At 31.2% G+C, this 13,314-nt stretch overlaps 1 long non-coding RNA gene across 1 annotated transcript in view; it reads left to right on the top strand.

Annotated features, from left to right (window-relative positions):
- Positions 1-3,368, top strand: part of LOC117108567 — an 11,208-nt gene extending 7,840 nt beyond the window's left edge. The window contains exon 3 of the long non-coding RNA XR_004445383.1: positions 3,064-3,368. This is a non-coding gene — a long non-coding RNA (uncharacterized LOC117108567). The remainder of the gene's footprint in view (positions 1-3,063) is intronic.
- The last annotated feature ends 9,946 nt before the right edge of the window (positions 3,369-13,314 follow it).

The following is a 13,314-nucleotide window of genomic DNA, read 5'->3' as shown; positions in this document are numbered from 1 at the left end:
TAAGGATTTTAGTTCGGAAGACCTGCCAATTTGTTTGCTTAGGAAGTATGAGAAGATATCCCTACGCTTCATTAAAGCTGAATTGGATCATCATTTTTTACACAATATATATATATATATATATATATATATTGCCTATGAATGCTAACTCCTAATAACCAATTTAAAATAGACCTTTTTTAAATGTATGAACCTCAGTTTTTATTCCAATTTTACTTCTTGGCATTTTCTATCACCATTTAATTTGACAAAGGATAGGAGAGGAGTATTTTTGGTGTGAATCTCCAAAGAAATTATTTCTTATTCTTTATTATCAATTGAAAGCTATACCATAATTGTATTGTTAAAATTCATTAGCTCAACATGAACATACTCTTTATAATAACTAATAAAAATAACAAAGTGATTTGATTTGTTTTGGTTTTTTGTTAATGATCCCTCATTTGTTTTGGCTCTTGTATTTGGATAAGAATTTTTTCTTTGTACCTTAAAGATGAAATAAATGAAAAAAAATTGTTTGCGCTTTATTCTACATTTGTTTAGGTTCTAGATTAAGTTGCAATATTTTGATTTGTGGTGCACCCCTGGTATGTGTATTTACGTACACAATTTGTTTTCTTTATTAAAGCATTTTAAACCTGACACTAATATTAATAATAGTTAAAAATAACTTTCCATGGGATGCTTAATGGCACATATTCTTAATAGCAACTGTGAGTGACAAGATAGCCAATCACGACAATGCATTGAAATAATTTTATACCATTCCATATCTTTCTGAAGATGAGGGCTCCCTTTAATTTCACCAGCAAAACTTACATGTACAATATACAGTTTCTTGATAACTCTAAAATACTAAAGTGAGCCCTCTATAAAGTTTCAATTCCTAAAATATAAACTAAAGTAGTGTGGTAAATTCATAAAGTTCAATAAGTTATTTTTAAAGTTAGAGCAGAAGTCAATAGAAATAAAGCTGATTTATTAGTAATCAATAGAAAAAGTAAGCAAAATTTAAGTTTTATGTTTATCTAATACTGTATAAAAATACTAAACATTATCTCAAAATTATCAAAGAATGAAAATATTAAAACTAAAAAATTACTAATATACATCAGTTGATTTGAATACTGTATTATTTTTTATATAATTGTTCAAGCTGGGCAACAACGTGCAGATTTACAAAAAAAAAAGAAGTATGTCATCACAAATATCTTAGAAAATCTTAAAAAATACATTGTCTAAAAATTATCAGCAATGTTTTACTATACAAAATCACTAATACTGAACCACTTTCAAATAGAATAGATCCTGGTTGAATACGTTTGAACAGTTCTTGAGATAAACTGACTTACTTTCATAGCCATTCAATCTCTTAAGTTTGCACTATACATGTAATGCTTGTAACAGAGTTCTCCCTACTATAAAGCGATCTCGGTAACCATAATCTAAAATTAAAAGATCTTGATAACCATATACAACGCACCATAAATAAGCAATGTTGGACACCGATTGTCAATATAGATAGTTTTTTATTTATTTATTAATTTTTTCAAAATCAATAAACAATAATAACATTACTCAAGTAATTTCTTGAACATAATACATAGACAAGTACGGTTATGGAAGTTCTAGACAGTGAAATATTATAGTGAGTAGGCAACACTGTGACAATCCGCTACATCACAGGCTTATTTTCATAGAATTCAAATATAGAGAGCAGCTTAGCTCAGTCGGCTGGTTCAATTCCCATCGCTGCCTCTTCTTGTGTTTCAGCTAGAGGGCTGAAATACAAGTTACAATAGCGCGTGCATTATGGCCCATGTGCACGTTAAAGAACGCAGTACACTCTTCGGAAAAGAGTAGGGGATTGTCTACCGGTGTACTGCCCAATCACCACCAGAAGGACCCCACTGGAAATAAGTCTTCTTCTAGACTTTCGTGGGCTATCCTTGGTGCTTACACCCAATAAATCAAATCAAATCAAATCAAAATCTATCCAGTTCTTAATCCAATACAATCAAAATAAAACCATAGACATTCAAGTAAGAAAGATACGCAAACAAGAGGCAACATTTAGCTGTGGCAATCTAAATACACATAAAAAAACAGAGTCATCAGGGAAAATAATTCCTAGGTAGATCATTCAGAATAAACAGTTAAAATGGAACAAAAAATACAATATGGCATTGTGGCTGACATTTGGCAATGCACTTCTTTAGTTGCCTCAAAATGTCCTAAAACTCATTATTACTATATACTTAACTAGATTTTTTATTAATCGATGCCAATGTGGTTGTCATCATCAAATAGAACAGTCAAAACATCCTTGTAACAAATTTTAAACTCAAAGAGCAACGCTATATAGCATGCGAAAACGAAATTTCCGATACAGCGTATCATTATTTTGAAGACTGTCGCACATGATACACCGCAAATGTTTAGTCTTAATTGTATCGATTCCCAAAGCAAAGCCAAAAGAATTATATTAATCCATTTAATTTGTATTTTTAGCCAATACGAAAATCCTCCAAATAATTTCAATACAAAATAGATTGTATCTCTATCAACATCTGACATTTTTTGTGCAAATTAAGTCTCAAAACCTGCAGTTAATTATCCTGTCTTTTCATTTTCTCAGAAAAATCATGACAATCAACTTTGTTGAATTAAAAGCTCTGAAAAATGAATCTTTCATTAAAATATAACAAAATTAACTGAAGAACATATAAATTTGAAAAATGACATGACAAATGACGAATGGCAATGATAAAAATAATAAGACATCTATTCAGTAATCTGAATGAATAGAACATTAGGTAGTGAGCCCTCAGTTTTCAACATAGCCAACTAAGTATAAGTATGTCAATAGAGGACAGTGTTGCCTTTACATTTAGAACAAAATTGTGCTTATTCCTTCAACGAACCATTATTACTATTGTTAAGGGATGGATTCCACAAAACAAAATTATAATAAATAACATTACAAAATATATATGATATTCCAAGTATCAAAATGCACACCATTGTGTATGAGCTTTTAAATGTTTTTATTCATTTTGTTAGTATTTTTCAGATTTTTCCACAAACAACTTTTAGGTGTCAGTCATAGCGGCACACGCACATTACATGTTGGGCTTTTGATTACTGTTCTGGTTTTGTCAATGCTACTTTTCCTGTTATTGTATACTTTGTGAAGATTGTTCTCAAGTGAACCATCAGAAGAATGACAGGTGTTTGAGATGCGATGACTGAAGAAGTGGAAATGTGAAGGAAATGTTATTGAAAGAGACAACAGATGGAAGTGGACACAGATGGACAAAAAAAAGAAGTAGACAAAAGCAGAGGTTGAGAGATGATCTGAAATCATACGGAAAGGACTGGTTTAACAGACCCGTAACCAGCATTTCTTAGGAGGAACTTCTTGTCAGAGCCCGAGGTATATTCAGGCCAGGGAACCTAGCTGCACTGTGGTGGAATACAGAAAAGGAGCTCTGGTGGTGTGAAGGAACAAAACCATTTTCTCATACAAATGATAACTAATGATGGTTTTTGATGCAAGGGAAAGGGTGGTTTGGTTTATCCAAAAGGATTGGTTCAAAAAGGAAATTCAGTCTAACCATAGACAGGTCAGGTTTAGAGTACTAAGAGAGAATGTGGACGAACGTGCACTGAAAAAGAAGTTCTTAAAAAACAGATAAATCCATGAAAGATCATACTAAATAAGAAGAGAAAAGATGTCTTAAAAAGTAGGTTTACTTACAAAATGTTTTACTGGTACTCTACCAGCATTTTAAAATAGACTGTTAATGAATATATAACCAATATTTTCCATAGTGAAAACAAATAAATTTTTAATTATAGTTCATTTTCTAAATTTATAATTTGAAACAAGTAAAATATGATATTATCAAAATGATAAATTTTAAATTCTTATGCATAGAAACCATAAAGCATGCACTATATAAGCATAATTATTACCTTGTAATGAGTATAGAATTAATATGTTAAAACATGTAGAATAGATTTTTCACTTTCACCTACATTATTATTACCGCTACAACCAATAGTATCATATTATTAGGACTAATTTAATGCAAAATATTCACTGACTACAAATAAGCTAATCAAATGGACTAACGATCTGGGAAACCTGGCAACCGAAACTCGTAATTAATCTATCATATGAATTAAAGTGACGTTTAAAGCACTTATGTCATAATCGTATGTCATCTATTCTAATTGCCAGTGGATGTGTCTTTATATACAGTACTTTACTAGCCAATGAAAATAGAGAATTCAGGATGTTTACCATATAAGGCTGAAAATGCACTAAATCTGAATTCACTAAGGAAACACATGGAACTGGCACTTTAATGCTTATTATACTGAGAGAAATATGACGTTCACTGTGTTCCGTATCGAAATAGCTATCATCATAATAGCTTTTAATGACGATATAGAATTGAAGGATGGATTTAGAGATTGAGGGATCTATGTCCATGGTGCCTGTGCAATTCCCAAAGGAATTCTCATCTAAACAACAAAACATGCAAATTGTACGTTGTAGTCTGGTGTGAGTTTTCTTTACATTCATGAACAATGCCATTAAAACATTTCCACAGAGATATTTGTATGAAAAAGTATTCTGTTAGCAGGCAGGTCTATTCATTCATAAGAGTGGATTTAGACCGAAAGGACCACTGATTAATCTCAGATAAGATAGTATAATGCATACTCCAAGTATTGAAATGCATGCCATTGTCGGGATTCAATATTTCGACATTAATTATATCATCATCAGAAAGTAGATTTAGAGGGTTGATACAATACAATACAATACAAATCTTTCTTTATTCTGAATGGCTCTTTCAATACAATAAAGTACTGGTCTCCCAAGAGGTCCAGATTTATAGGAACATTACAAGAAAATAAAAGAAAGGTAAAAATTTAAAGTAAAAACTATGTACAATAGAAATTATAAAAGATTTTTAAATTCAATTAGACTAAGCAACTTAAAATTTGTGCGAATATGTACAGGAAGATTATTCCACAAGATTGATGTTCTGTACTTAAACAGGCTTTAGTCTTCCACCCCCCCCCCCCCAACATGTATGTTTTTTATGAATGTGAAATAATAGCCTAGTAAGTTGGCCTATTTAAAATTAATTCAATAAACAATGGTAAACAAATAAGATAAAACTATAATTAAAATTATAAACATGTTAGTTACAGCAAAAATGGAAAACATCTTTTAGTAACAAGTTATCAAAAGCAGAAAGAAGTTAAACAATCATATGGAAACATCATAAAATATTATAACTAAAAAAAACTATATTTCACTGGAGTAACAAAATTCAACTAACAATTCCTACGCCCAATATTACAAAATATTCTTTTGGTAAAATTATGAGAAGCCCACCTAATGTGCTACAAACCATATCTTAGCTGGGGCCTAATTTCCAACTCATAAAGATCCACTTTGTAAATCCTACTATGCGATGTTGCATGGTAGTCAACACTCAGTAACCATAGCAACTAGGACTTTGACACACGCTGATGTCACCTAAATTGTGCACGTTTCTCAATAACGATTTCAGTTCAGTCACCCTGTCCTATAGGTACCTGTTGAGTAGTGTAGCATTAGAAGCTACCTCCTTAGTATAAGACATATCGTTTTATTATTATTAAGACAGCGAAATAATTATGTATGTTTTTACTATACGATTTCTGGTGAGATTTCATAGAAATGTTTTGAATCATGTTTCTGGTGACATCACTTGACCTTCTAAAATCGAGGAATTATTGTGGACCAATTAATTCGGGAAAAAAAAGTGAAAAAAGAAAGGACAAAGTTTACTTCCCTCTCATGCCTTACAAGTTACCTTTCCATAAGCAAGTTGGTCCATCTGAATTTAGTAAAGTGAAAGAAATGCAAAAAAGAGGAGACAATGGATATGTGAAGAAAAAGAAAAAAGCATGAAGGGAAGAAAAAGAAAGGAAAAAAACACTGTTCCCCTTCCTATATGTGAGAGCAGTTTCCTCTGTGATCGTATATGAACTTGATGACAAGACCTGTCAGTGTGAACAAACAACTAATTTACCAATTAACACCTCAGCCTGTTGAGAGATACTCAGAAAAAGGAAATAAAATTAAGTTGCAGCATGAAAAGAAAAATAAGCTATTGAGCATTATATGAGGAATGATATCCCATGGTAAAAGAAAAACTACTTATCTATCCATATTCTCCCCATTATTAGCTTTAAAATGATGGGTCATTTACTAAAATTGATGACTACTGCCGAAGTCATGAATAAAAGTACTCTATACCATTATACACTATAGTACTATAGACCTAAAAGGAAAAATATTAGACATTATAACACACCTAAATAGATTCCTGTCATTTGATTGGTAGATTTTGTATCACATGACATTGATTGTTCATCCCACTTCGTCACTCATCGTTGAAATTTTCTCCATCCGTGCATTTTCTTTCCATTTGTTTTTTCCAGTGTTTAGGAAATGAAATGACTACAACCTAATACAATCTCTTTATTGGTTTAAAAAGATGCTGGACTGAGTTTTTGGAAGGTTAAATACATGAAATGATGTCACGTCACCTATAAACTGTCAGGCAGTGGTTGGTATAAGCCTACTTCTTGCTGAAATTTTGTTAGCGTGTACAATGTATTACTGTAAAGTATTATAATTGCATGGATGATACATCAAAAACTAGCTCAAATTTGCGCAAACTCTGTGCAGAATTTGGCCCCTATTTTCCAAAATGTGCAGATGGATTTCTAGCCTAGGCTAAGTTTCGTGCAGGGGATATATTCCCCGAGCAGGCGACAGGCCTTACTTTTACAGTCTGGGACACTTGGTTGGAAGATGATCAAATGACAAGGATCTATTTAGGTGTATTAAAAAACAAATAATGAATGTTTATGAGTGCAATATTTTCATTCTCCACCTTGTTGTTCAACTCATGAAAATATTTTTCCCATTGCACATTCATTAATTAATTGTATATTATATAATTATCAAATTGCACTTATGTTTACTCAGAGGGCCTATAGGCCTATGACCTATAAAACCACCAATTACAAGAAGGTTACCTTTCATTTTCTGTTTTGGTGTAAACATGTTGATCTAGATGGGTGGGATACATACTACTAATTATATTATGAACTTAAGGATGCCAATTTGGATGTTATTAGCTTTGAATTTCAGTATTAGCTTGAAGACAGATGTACTGTGTCCCCAGGTTTTTCCATTTCCTTTCCATTTTTCACGTTTTGTAAGTAGAATAATTGTTCCCTAGTGGAAATCTTTATAGAGATTGAATGTTCAAGTGCCAATAACCTTTTAATAGGTTCTTTGAATTAAGCTTTATCAATAAATCAATATATAGGTCAATACATAGGTTTAATTGCTTCTATACTGCATTTAACTAGAAAACACCGACACATCCACTACTATCTAAAATAACAAATAATTATAAAAACATTATTATTATTTAGTTATAATTATTACTATAATTATTATCAGTTAATTGAGTTATTGCTGTAATATTTTAATTGTATGATTTCCAGATTTAATGTTGTTAAAGTTTTAAAATAAAATGTTACAATGATCACATATAAAATATTTATTTATTAGGTTTATATTTACTTTTTACATGATATGGTAAATGTCAAATATGTCCTTAAAGTAAATGAAAATGAAATATATATAAAGGGGAAAAGAACAGTACACACACAATTTATGGAAACAATTGGAAAAGAACTAAGGATATTTAAAAAGATTAAATGCAAATATATTTCTATTTTAAAAAAGAATTGTAGAACTTATCAACAAGTATTGACAAATCTACAAAAAAGGACGTATGCAAAACAGATGCTAATGTTTCCTCGACAAATCCTAAGTAGATATGCGTGCCACTCGAGCATGCTGTTACAGGAAGGCCGGTAAGCTTTCAGTTGTTGTAACATAACACCCTGGTCACCCATCCGGCATAGCTAGGCAAGATCGACGGAAACAATCTTCTAAACAACAAATTTCCTCTTATCAACCAGTGATTAGTTTGCGATGGAAGTTACCTTAATTCGCGACGGAAGAACACAGAGTATTTATAGCAATTAGAAACATGTTTGTTTTCTACGCTGCAGTTCCGTGGCTGTTCACTATCGGCACAGCATAGAATTTTTGTGCGGTCGAAATTCCGGCCAGGGAAGCGTTAATTAGAATTGACCACTGCTCATCAAGGGATATCTAGAAAAACATCCTAGGGCTGCATTTTAAAAATATGCAATTTTGTTTAGACGGGAAATTATTGGTATTTAATAAGATTTCATAAATTTTATTCATTTGGTAACTTACTTTAAGCAAACGGTCAAGGACTTCAAGAACAGGTAGTTTAGATATTCTCATAGAAAAACATTCATTAATTTATATATATTTTTGACCTGAATTAAACTTGAATGAATATGTAATATTTTCAGTTCAAGGGAGAATTCATTAGGAAATCCCATTCACAAATACACAGAAACAAAGCCACACATTTTAATAGAACATTCTCTAATGCATATTTCAACCTAAATTTTTAGTTTCTCATAATCAACAACAAATTAAATAATTCTATTTTTACACAAATTCAATATCACTTAGTCCATGGAGAGAAATTAGAATTGATGACAAATACCCAGAAAAGGGCCACAAACCTGTTCACAAATTCCCATTTCTCTTTCTGTAACCGTTTTTATGATCAACAACAAAATCAATTATTCTATTTTTGAGAGACTTCATAATTGATACATAAACAGACCAGAGAAAACTACAAAGATATTGCAAAGTCTTACCTAAATCCTAAATTTAAACTTTTCTCCATGATATTGGCAAATTTATAGGAAGCTAAAGTCATGCTACTATTACAGTAATTGCTTCAAAATAAGGTCATGTTGTATTATTTGTCTCACATCAATTGAATGTTTAAAATGAAAATTATACATGCTTTTTTGTGGTTAAAGATTCTAAATATAAATCCAGAAGGGTCAGATTATGGGATTAACATGGCTCCATGAGAATAAGAGCATGTAGATGAATGTGTTGCATATACCACTAATAATCTGAAAAGTAGAGATAAGAATGAATAAAAAGATGACAGAAAATTGACCCGATTTATGGCCAGTACAGATATTAAATAACATAACTAACCACTGGTGACCATTCACTACTGACCAATCACAAGTTGTTAATTAAAGTGTTTGATTTTAGGCATCCTGTGACTTAGCACAGGAATGTAATTGATTGTTTTTAATTTCTCTGTCCTTGATAAATCTTTTTGATTTGAAAATCACTAATATTTGAATTTATTGCTCATTTCTCGTGATAAAGTAATTAATTAGGACATTACATGGCAATACTGATGAAAGTTAAGTTAATATAAAGCAGAGGAGTAATTGTATAATGAATTCAATAATAATTATATTCACAAATAATAATAATGGATTTTTAAGTATTAATGAAATAGTTTTAATATATTATTACTATAATATAATTAAGCTTAATACTACATAATTATATTTAATGAATAATATTAATACTTATTAAATTGCTCCATTACTCCTATTTAAGTTTAACAATACTATTACCAATAATTTACAAGTATTAATTAAATAGTCTCAATATATTATTTTTTTAACAGCAATAATAATAAGTAAACTTAATTAAAACCAATTAAATTTTTTATCATAAAATAAGAATTTAAATCTTTATTTGCTGTGTAATCACTGAATTTCTTTAAACATTTTCATAACAAATAAACTTGTAAACAATTTTTATAGTAAGGTCAACATTCTTAATTGTTAAGATTCCAAGAAAAAAAAAAGCGGAACAATTTTTTAATCAGATTGCTTCTCGTTATTTCCTCATTTCAAAATTTATAATTAGAAACAGCTTACATGACTTTACATTCATTTACTCACAGAATACCCAGCCTCCCGCGGTCACATGATATATTCTATTTTCAGCAACACTGGCTTAAATCATGAACTATAAATAGGTTGCAAGCTGAAAATAGATCTCTATTAAGATTATCACCGGCCCTCGTGTTACACATGTGAGAGTGTGCGTGTTTCAGTGGTTAGGCCTACATGAGTCTGCAGATAACGTTTCAGAAATTTTGAATGATTCATAAAAATTTTACAGGAGGGAAATTGATTTGCCTATCTAAGGATTATTTCATTCCCTATTTTACCGATTATAAGCGCATGCACGAGTGTAAGCCAAACCATCTTGTTTAGGCTCACTTCCGATGCTAGCCTTTGTCCGAGTTCAGCACAGGGTACATTTTCAACATTTGAATACAGCTGGAGTATTCCACCTGAAATGGCAGGCATAACTTGGAAGTAGAGAATCCAGCCATTACTAGTATATTCTTATGTAGCCATTATAACTTTGACTTGGTCTAAACCAGTCCACACTTCAGTAGCAAGCTGCTGAGATGCAAGAGAGTATTTCCGGAAGGATACAAACTACCATACCAAAATCTTACACCATGCTGTCTTAAATTAATTTCAGTAAAAAGTGATGTTTTTGTACCATTTTTTTAATCACCAAAAAAAAATTGTGATAATTTTTAAACTCTATAACAGGTGTCTCTTTGACACCTCCTCAGCAGAGCAGAACTGCAGAAAATGAATTTGGGACTCAGGAGGCTGCAGGGAGTTAACATAATGAAGAAGATACAAATTCTCTCTTTAATAATTGGCCAACAGGGATGTACAGTAGTCGGCGGTAATTTGGAACATAAAATAAATCTGCATTAGTTTTGGTATATTTCAAGAATTTTTTTACTTGATTGGCATATATAACATATTGACTTCAAAACAGGTGTAAACAGAAAATAATGCAGTTTTGGAATCTATTTTTTTTTTTGTAGTAAATTGTAATTTTTGCAGTCAAAACAAGTAAGAATCTAATTCACTGATTGGTACAAGTCCATCCATTTTCTACAATACATGTAAAAGGAATTTAAATTAAAAAAAGAAACAAACTATGTAAATGGAATTTTATTTAATACTAAGCATTTCCTTATTTTATCAGATGACCAATGTCAAATTTTCAATTCAGATTTTTTTTAATCATATTTTTTTACCATCAAAAAGTAATTTACAATCGATTAAACATTTGTAGGGAAATATTTTTTCATTAATTTTAATTAGAATTCACTATAATAACAACTTATATACATACACTTGAGTAATTCACATACCAGTACTGAATTTTATTTTGCACCATAAACAGTATTTTATGTATTTCTTGAGTATTGTATATAGTATTTTATAGACTTTCACAAGCAGTTGATTGGTAATAACAATAATTATTATTTATTCTTTCTTTATACTGTAGGCACTTTCAGTAATATTACACTGATTTTCAAAGTGGTACAGTTTAATTAAAAAAATATATACAATATAAAGAATTTTTTAACAAATAATAAAAAGAATATAAATAATGTCCTGGGGGAGAAAACAGTCAATAAACATATATTTATCTTCAGCTTTATATCCCTCCTAAGTATTGTACTAAGTTTTCTTAGGGCCTGTTTCTGCTGAGAATAGAATTCCGGTTTCAAGACCAGTATTCTCAAAGATCCGTATTTTCTTGTCAGTGGAAATGGGTCCCATAAAAAAAAAACCCGAATTCAAATACCGGTTTTGAAACCCCAATTGAATCTGGTCTCGATCGCCAAATACCGTACTCAAACCCGTATTCACCGAGCAATTTTTAGCTGCAACGCAATAGTGGTCTCAGTTTGACCACAAGTTGACCTGACCTAGGAAGCTGTCAAATGGTACTCGGAACATAAACAACTCTCATCTTGGCGCGAAGTGTGTATTTTAATTTTTTGATTTAGCAAACGTACCAGTAATGTCGGGCGTAATTTGGACTGACACCATCACAAGACTAGTGATTAATCTGTAGGGGGAGGAAAAGATGAGGGGGAGGCTAGCCGGCTAGCTAGTTCGCCTAACGAACTCGCTGTGGGTAAAATTGACGTCATTGCACAACGACCTCCTTAAGAGAAACCGGTTTCTGTTCATGTTAAAATTAAACTACAATGCGGTCTTTGTTTATAAACAATTATGAAAACCGGTTTCACTGAATACCATACTTTTGTAAATTTTGTCAATAGAAACAGGCCCAAAATAATTCTTCAACGTTTTCCCATGTGTGCTATTGGATTGCTCTAGGATCACTGTTAAGGACTTTACTATCATCCCTCAAAACCTCAAGATAAAATTGATCCTTTAAAATCAAAGGGAAAAGAATTTAAAGGGACATTAGTGCAATGCGATATATACAGACATTTAATAGCATGGTTAATTAACAATTATGTCATAAAGAATCAGCTAAAATTTGTAATATCCTAAGGCAATCTTGCAATTCGCAGAATAATCATGTTTTAAGGTGATACTAGGATTAAAATGTGGCATATCACATCCTCCCAGCAAAAAAATTCTGTTTCACAGGCTTGCCAAGCCTAGTTGTAACCTGGCCTGCCATATACCCTTAATCTTAAATAAGTGGGAAGAAGGAATTCCATTCAATAATAATTACCACACAATCACTTTATTTTTAAAATTTTAGAATTAAATAAGGAAGATATTACAACATATTAAAAAGAACAATTTATATATAAAAGAATACACAGAAAGCTATTGATGGGATCACAGTATGTGTAGGCAAAACTTTGGACTTAAAGGATCGAACATTGATCACTGTAAGATGTGTTTAGTAAGAATTATGTGGGAGTGCAAAGATACAATAGAATTAAAAAGCACTTAATGCTATTAAAGTAATGAAAGAAACAAGATTAAGATTACATTCACAAAGCCTTCTGCAAGTGAAAATGGTATTCAGACAATTGGGTACAAGATAAATATCACATGATAGTTTGAAATAAAAAATTAAGGAAAATATCTTGTTTAAAATCAATTTTAAAAATATTTAAACTATTTACAGGTGACTGAATTAAATATTCCTCTCTGATTACTTATACCCTATAATCTGTAAGAATCTGCAAGAATTGCCCTCCTTGTCCTTGGAGCTATGCTGGTGGAAGCATATGCTGTCTTAATTAATCGACCAATTAACCAATAACCAATCAAATAGTCAATCAATACCACCTCATAGGTTCTCATCACATAATTCTCTTTACAATCATGGATAATCTTTTTTCAATATAATTTAGAAAAACTAATTGGCGTATGTAGAGTGGTGCGTGGGTGCCGAAGTCCCCAAAAAATATT

Source organism: Anneissia japonica, unplaced genomic scaffold (assembly GCF_011630105.1).
Source record: "Anneissia japonica isolate Jap-2015-1 unplaced genomic scaffold, ASM1163010v1 scaffold287727_len1644234_cov201, whole genome shotgun sequence".
Classification (NCBI taxonomy): Eukaryota; Metazoa; Echinodermata; class Crinoidea; order Comatulida; family Comatulidae; genus Anneissia; species Anneissia japonica.
Note: the sequence above shows the minus strand (reverse complement) of the source record. Positions and strands in the feature narration are given on the sequence as shown.